The following is a 7,019-nucleotide window of genomic DNA, read 5'->3' as shown; positions in this document are numbered from 1 at the left end:
AATAAGACCTCCGAGCAGAATGTATACATTATGCGTAAGGGTTAGTAAGTAAACAAACGTAAATACAGTAACTACATTAACTACTAATAATACACTGCATAAGCTGGCTGGACCCGTTGGAAGAATGCAGAAGCCATGAGCATTAACAATTCTTTCAGAGTACATTTATTACTTCACAGCCAGAATGGAATAAACTTACCTCTTGCTGGATGTCTTAAGATTTCAGTGCATAAAAGAATGATTTAATAAGGAGCTTGCCCTCAGGATTATCTCACAGCTGTGTACAAACCAGACCTCTAAAACTGCAGTTTAAAGGTCCTTAAAGTAACCTAAACAGTTTATTTCTATTCGATATCTTTGAGATTCAGGATGAGGTCCTCACAGAAACTAACACCTGAAAAGTCTGGTCAGGAATATCCCAACACAAGACAACATTGCAATACTTTCTGAAAAAGAAGGATAATGGTCCCTAAATTCTATGGCCAGCTTTCTGTCTATTACCATACTTCAGTGCTGCAACTAAACTAGCAGCAGCCTAAATCTATATATACTTTTGGAGCTGTAATTTACAAGTTCAGAAATGTCTGAAGTCTTTGAATAGAAGGTTTTAACAAGAGAAAGGAAGTTGTACTTTGAAATAAAACAGGTTTTCTGAAAATACTCTTTGACACAATTTTTTGGAATCTCTGTTTTTCATTTTATAGTTTTTCTGTGTTTCCTTCCGCTGTTGCACACCACCTGCAAATAAATGAGTGAAATTGCCTGAGCTTCATTTAAGCTTATACTACTAGGAGAATGGAACAATCATGCTTCCGGGGAAAAAAAAATGTTATTTTTAACATAACGGCAATATATAATATCTTCTGTAGTGTCATTTGGCAATGACATTTTTGCTTTTATAAAAGATGTGAAAAAGCTCATGGCCAATTATTCTATACTGAATATATGTTATGATACAGCAACAATATGATGTTACAGTGCAGGAAAAGTTCTTGGCATGAGTCTGTATTCGAGTTTCTTGCATAATGAGCTCAATCTGCTGACAATGACATTGATGAATGCTTTGCCATTGGTTTCACTGGAAACCTCAACATGCCTGATAGTTGACTTAAACACGAGTACTCTCTGACATAGACCATTTCTGATCAGTGACAGTAAAACGATTATGTCATGTCTTTGGTTTATGCTACCTATATATGTAACTGAAAACTATTTTCAAAATGCTGGGGTTTATGTCTCACAGAATTTGAGGATGCTTTAAATAGATTTATAGAAATAGCATGGTGACCATCTCAAAGTTATTCTGCTGAAGAAAGTTGTAAATGGATATAAAGAAGCAGAGAGAAATCTTAAAAGATGGCTGAAATTCCTAGAAGTAATCAGAAAGTCAGAAAACTACATCAGCATAAAACTGATAAAAAGCAAATACAAGGGAATTACATTAAGCAGCAGAACTAATGTTTAATGAAACATGAAAATGTTCACATTTTTATAAACCATACAAGGATTGCTCATTGTTTCATTTGTGATGAAATGAAACCTGAAACAAGGTTCTACAGCCAGAATAAACCCGGACGGGTGTGGGGCACACCCTCAGCCCTCCCCCAGTGCCAGAGGCTCTGGAGGTGAGGTGATGCCAGCCCTGACATCTCCGCCACCTCTCCAACAACACAACGTTGTCTCTGGAACAGGTCTAGGAATGACTTTCAGGCTACATCTGCGCTAGTAAATGGTCCGGGGATTGCTCTTCTGCCCCATGGCCGTCTGCCAGAGCAGTGTTTCTGTAAGGCTAAAAGTCTCATTGTCGGCTGCCTTACTCTCCAGCATAGGGTGGCTGGACCAGACGAAGCACCAGGAATGGTCCTTGGCCCATACCGTGCCCTGAGCCGCACCAGAGCGTTTTTCAGGAGAACAGTAACTGGGGAGAGCAACATCACGCCAAGCAGCAAGCTAACAGATCTGTGCGCTGGCCCTCATCAGTGCAGACACAGTTTTTGTGTCCCACTGCGACAGTGAAGACACGATTCATCAAAAAAAAAGCACGTCCCAGAGTTTTCTATGAATAGGCTCCATATATTACTTAAATGAAACTTCATGAGACATGAAGGAATGGTATCTTGCTGGAAGCGGAGTGGGTCTCTCCCAGGAAGAAAAAAAAAGATCTTGGTATAATTCCAGGATGCAAATTAAAACTAGCAAGCACACTTCGTTCTGCCTGCACAGCCGGCTGAAATAATGCAGGCTCTCCTTTGCGCTTAGCAAGCTTTGTTTGAAGCAAGCTTGAAAGACAGAACTCGCGCTAATTTCAGCGGGACTTCTGCGTGTGGCTGGGGTGCGGGACAGAGCCCTCTCCTGGCCAGCACCGCAGATAGCTGAGGACACCCCTGGCACCGCGCTTGGCACTGCCCGCGGCGCATATCTGTGCGATGAGGCACGGAGCGTAGGCACTCAAAATACAATGTTAGAAAAGCTCAGCGATTTGGAGCCGCGGAACCTTATGATTGAGGTCAGATTTTTTTGGATTACAAAAATTTATGGAAATCTAAATGACACTGAAATGATGGCACACTTCAAAAATGAAACCGAAGAAGGGGTTATATAACGTACCTAAAGGCACAGTTGGCACTTCAGCTTCACCATGACCAGCCAGTCGTAACCTGCTTGTGAACCCACAGCTGAACCCTGCATGTCGAATTACTGAAAAGGGTGGGTCACCTTCTTTTTAAACCCGAAATCCGATAACCAGTGCAGAAGAGCCCCCATTCATTCTTTCTGACTATAAAGCCATGAAGTACCAATAATAACCTTAAGTATACAGATCAACAAACTTTGCCTAATTAACACACTTTTGGATTTCATACTTGAACCTGAAAGTACGAAACCATATTTCAAAGCCCTGCTCTTGTAAAACAAAATGTACAACAGGTACCTAAGCTGGATGCGGCATATGGTAAGCACTTCAATAAATCATAATGATGACAGGTAGCCAAAACAGTGGCTGTCTGTCATTAGATTTTCTCAGAATATCTAAGTATAATCCCTTTGCTTAAACAACAACAACAACAAAACCTTTTTGTTGCTGAGGTGGCATGTAAAAACATACTGTTTTGATTTCAAAATCATTTATAAAGATTCTAAAGCCCATATTGTTTGTAATAACATACAAAATGTCATTGTCTGGAACCATACGACTTATGGCTGTAATCTCATTAGATTTCACAAGGTAAGTAGGGTTGGGTCTATAGTACTTGAGTGGAAGACCTCCAAGGAAATTCCAAGTTACTGTAAGAACTGGTATTTGTGCAGAGCAACATTCCTTTGCTGACTCAGTATTGAACCAGCATAAAACATATGATCATGAGTGCTGCCTTTATATAAGAGGTAAAACCAAGGATACCGAGCACTTGCGGTCATTAAGCACCCTATGGTAGTTTCTGCAAGTGTAGGAGTGCCTGGCCAAATACCAATCTAGATAATTACATCCTGCCTACTTACATTCCCCTGTTGCTTTAAATGGGTAAGGTATTATTCTTCTATTCTTGTGTAAAAGTGGATCCTACAGCCCTTCCTTGGGCTCCATTAGGACTATTTCTAGCATGACCTTCTCCATGCAGGGCTCTATATGGTCACACAGAGTAATTTATGTGACTCAGTATATTGCATAAGATTTTGGATTTGCTGCCTTCTGAAATGACCTCCGCTGAGCTCACTGGAATTTGCCTCAGCCCAAATACACTGAATTAACCAAAATCATCATCTAATTCCTACCTGTGAAAGTCGTCTTTACAACAAACCACTGTGAAAAATTAGTGTTTGATTACGAGATCAGTTTCTGTAGGACGTCCTTCAGTATGCGTGGCCCAGGCCAAGCGCTCATTCGTTTTGTACGTCACCCTGCCCACTCTCACCAAAATCAATTGCAGAACAGTGATGTGGCTCAACAACGCCAGGGCCAAGCCCCTTGGCGGGAGATTTGCATGGGTCCGTCTGTACCGTGTAACAGCAGCACGATTCTCCCACCCCTCATCGGCTGGAGACACGTTATGCCGAACAAAGATCATACCTAATATTTTCAAGTCAGCCATATCTTACATTTTAAGAGAGGGTGTAACAGATGGCTAAAAGCTTGCTTTAAAGTGATATGCCTGTTAAATCAACCCACGTTACTAGGAGACTGTTCCCTGTAACAGGAATTTGCTTCACTGAAGTAAAGTGGAAGGAAACCAGACTTCAGAAAACCTTCATCATAGTGCTCGAGTACCTCATGTCAGACCGCTGCCGTTCACAAAAGTCCTCTCGTCATTAGCACGTTTCCCTGCAGAAAGAGCCTGTTAGCAAGATGGGTGCTGGCGTTAGTCACGACTGTTACTCCGCAGCAGGGTTGTCAATTGCAATTATTTCCTGCAAATCTGAGTTTTCCCCCCTGCCAGTTACTCTCTAAACTCTCAGTTTCAAAATTCATTTCATATTTCTGGCTTGTCCTACACCATGTCAATTTGAAGGCTGGCTTTTGGGGGCTTTTTTAGTTTTAATGTTTTCCTAGCTGTACTTGTGTAGGTCAAAAGAGTTTTCCAAGTCTGTTCTCTTTCTGAGTGGTGACTCTCCCAAGATAGCAAATACAGCATTTCTATAGACTTGTTTTCATGAAGAATTAGTCACCTTAAGTCTGAAATTATTTCGGAGAAAGGTGACTGTTAGTACAATTCGTTGAATGCAAATTATGAAATTCAAAGGCAGACAGCTTGAGTAGAGGTATGCCTTAAATAGTGTCACCGGATGCAAAGTAAGGAAATAGAAGGCAGGTAAGAAAGAATCTTCACAAATACATACATTTTTTCCCTCATTTCACGTGACTTGCTGACCTCAAAAGCTTCTGAAAACCAAGATTTCTTTCTCACATCTCTCTCCAGCTATAGGGCCTAACTTTTGCCTTCTCCTTTGAATTTTTGACTTAGACCCTCTGCCGAGTGAAGTTAACGTGACAGGAAAGAGGGTGATGCGGCTGGCTGAACATGAGCCTCCCAATCCACTCAGTGAAACAAGGCTCAGGAGATAGTACAAGGTGAAGGATAAGAGTGTGAAAAGTGACTAAGCAATTAGGGATTTTCTTTTGCTTCCTCAGAGTAGGTAGCAAAGAGGACCAAACACAGCTGCTGAATTTCCGGCAGAAAAGAGCGCTTGAAGCACGAAAGCACTTTGTGTCCATCCACACCGACCAGCTGGAGAGGAAGGAGGCAAACGCATCCTACAGAGGGGTACAGCAGCAGGTCCTGTTGTGTCGCAACTTGAGCATTCGTATACTCCCAGCCTTCCCAAGAAGTCTGGATTACTTCACGGTGTTGGTTTATTAGAGAAAAAACAGAAGGAAAAATTGAAGTGGGGACTTTGATACCTGTGCGTGAGTGGGTGGGCGCCACCCAGCCGCGGGCTGACCCGCAACCCGTGCCCTCCAGGGCCCCCTCCTGTGCTCCCACCGCTGCCTGCTGCGGCTGCCAGCGAGCGGGGAAGGTGCGGGCTCCAGGCCTCGGGCAGCGCAGCGGTGGGGAGCGGGGCCTGCGTGCGGGGCCGGCGTGTGGGGCAGCCCCGGGGCCCGGCGCCGGCCGCCCGTCCCGGCACAAGTGCGGAGCGGCGGCCCGGGGCCGCGCCGGCTCCCGCGCTCCTCACCTCCCCGCTCCCTTTTTGGGAGGGAGGGGGTTACCTTTCCTTAGCAAAGTCCCGTCCCTTGCCAGGGAAACTTTCTAGGGGCCTGTGCGTGAGAGGCAACTGGTTGCACTCTGCGAGGAGTGTTTGGCTTCTCCCGTACCAGCCGCCTCCTCCTCCTCCTCCTCCTCCTCCTCCGTCTACACTCCCCCCCGAGTCTTCCCTCCCGTTTTGATCCCAGTTGCACTTTATTTGTGTGTGGAGAAAGAGGAGGGGGGGGGGGACGGGACACGGGGGGGACTACTTGTAGAGGGGATGTCCTGTTTTTGCCAGAGGAACAGCGCAAAAGGGGAACCTCGGCTCGGAGAAGGGACGGGAATAAATAAATAAGGAGCAGCCCTAAAATAAAGGTAGCGGCGTATCCCGGCGGCGAGAAGGTGAGTGTCTCTCGGACTTCCCCGTCCCCGAGTCTCCCTCCCACCCCTCCCGCTCCCTGCCGCATGTGCGTGTGTCCGCGGAGGTGGGGGTGTGCGTGTGCTCGTGTTCAGCGCCTATTTAGCGTTGTTTTCGTGTCGGTCCGGTGACCAAAAAAAAAAAAACCAACCACGGAAAAAAAGTTGCTGTATAAAACAAACACGATGGGAAGGAGCAGCGGAGCCGTCCATCGTGGGGCAGCGACGGGCTTTCCCCCAGTCCCCACGCGAGTTTTAGTGGTAAAAAAAACCTCCGGTCTCCGGTCCCCGGTGCGGACGGGGTGACTTTTCGCCCGTCCAGCCGGACTTATTGCCTCTCTCCAGGTGACGGTCGCTGCCGTTTTGCCCTCAAGCCTCTCCGGCTGGCCCTTACCCCATGTGCCGGCTGCCATCGCGTTGTTCCCCTCCTGAGCCCCCCGCCCACCCCGCAGCGGCGGAAACGGGGGGCCCGGGCTGCGCCCCGCCGGCAGCCGGGGGGATGCCGAGGCCGGGGAGGGACCGGAGCCGGCGGCTCGACAGGAGCCCGGGAGGAAACAACTTTTGTGGCGGCGGGGAGCCCCTCCGGGCAGAGCAGCACGAAAACACGCAGGGGTGGTAGCGAGCCCCTTCCCGAAAGCCCCGTTTCGGCCGGCGGGGCTAGGGTGTGGGGAGCGCCGGAGGTGGGCAGCTCGGCCGGGACCCGCGGGCAGAGGCGGCGGCGGAGGAGGAGGAGGAAGAGGAGGAGGTCGATTCCCGCCCGCCCTCGGGCCCCGCTCTGCCGCAGCCGCCGGCAGCGCTCGGGGTCTCCCCTGCGCTTCCTTCTGCGGGGGTTGGCGGGGCCGGCGGAGGGGGCCGGCCGCCTCCCCACCCGCAGCCGCCGCCGGGGCTTCTGCCGCCGCTTTCCCGGTGTCCGGGGGGAGCGGGGAC

General features: G+C 47.9%; 1 protein-coding gene across 15 annotated transcripts in view; it reads left to right on the top strand.

Moving 5' to 3' along the window:
* The first annotated feature begins 5,955 nt into the window (after positions 1 to 5,955).
* Positions 5,956 to 7,019, top strand: part of EYA4 (EYA transcriptional coactivator and phosphatase 4) — a 160,524-nt gene continuing 159,460 nt past the window's right edge. For all 15 annotated transcript variants that reach the window (XM_075414037.1, XM_075414033.1, XM_075414034.1 and 12 more), the window contains exon 1: positions 5,956 to 6,077. The gene's annotated coding sequence lies outside the window, so the exon portion shown is untranslated. The remainder of the gene's footprint in view (positions 6,078 to 7,019) is intronic.

Source organism: Opisthocomus hoazin, chromosome 2, assembly GCF_030867145.1.
Source record: "Opisthocomus hoazin isolate bOpiHoa1 chromosome 2, bOpiHoa1.hap1, whole genome shotgun sequence".
NCBI lineage: Eukaryota > Metazoa > Chordata > Aves > Opisthocomiformes > Opisthocomidae > Opisthocomus > Opisthocomus hoazin.
The sequence above is the reverse complement of the archived record's forward strand: the minus strand, read 5'-3'. Positions and strand labels throughout refer to the sequence as shown.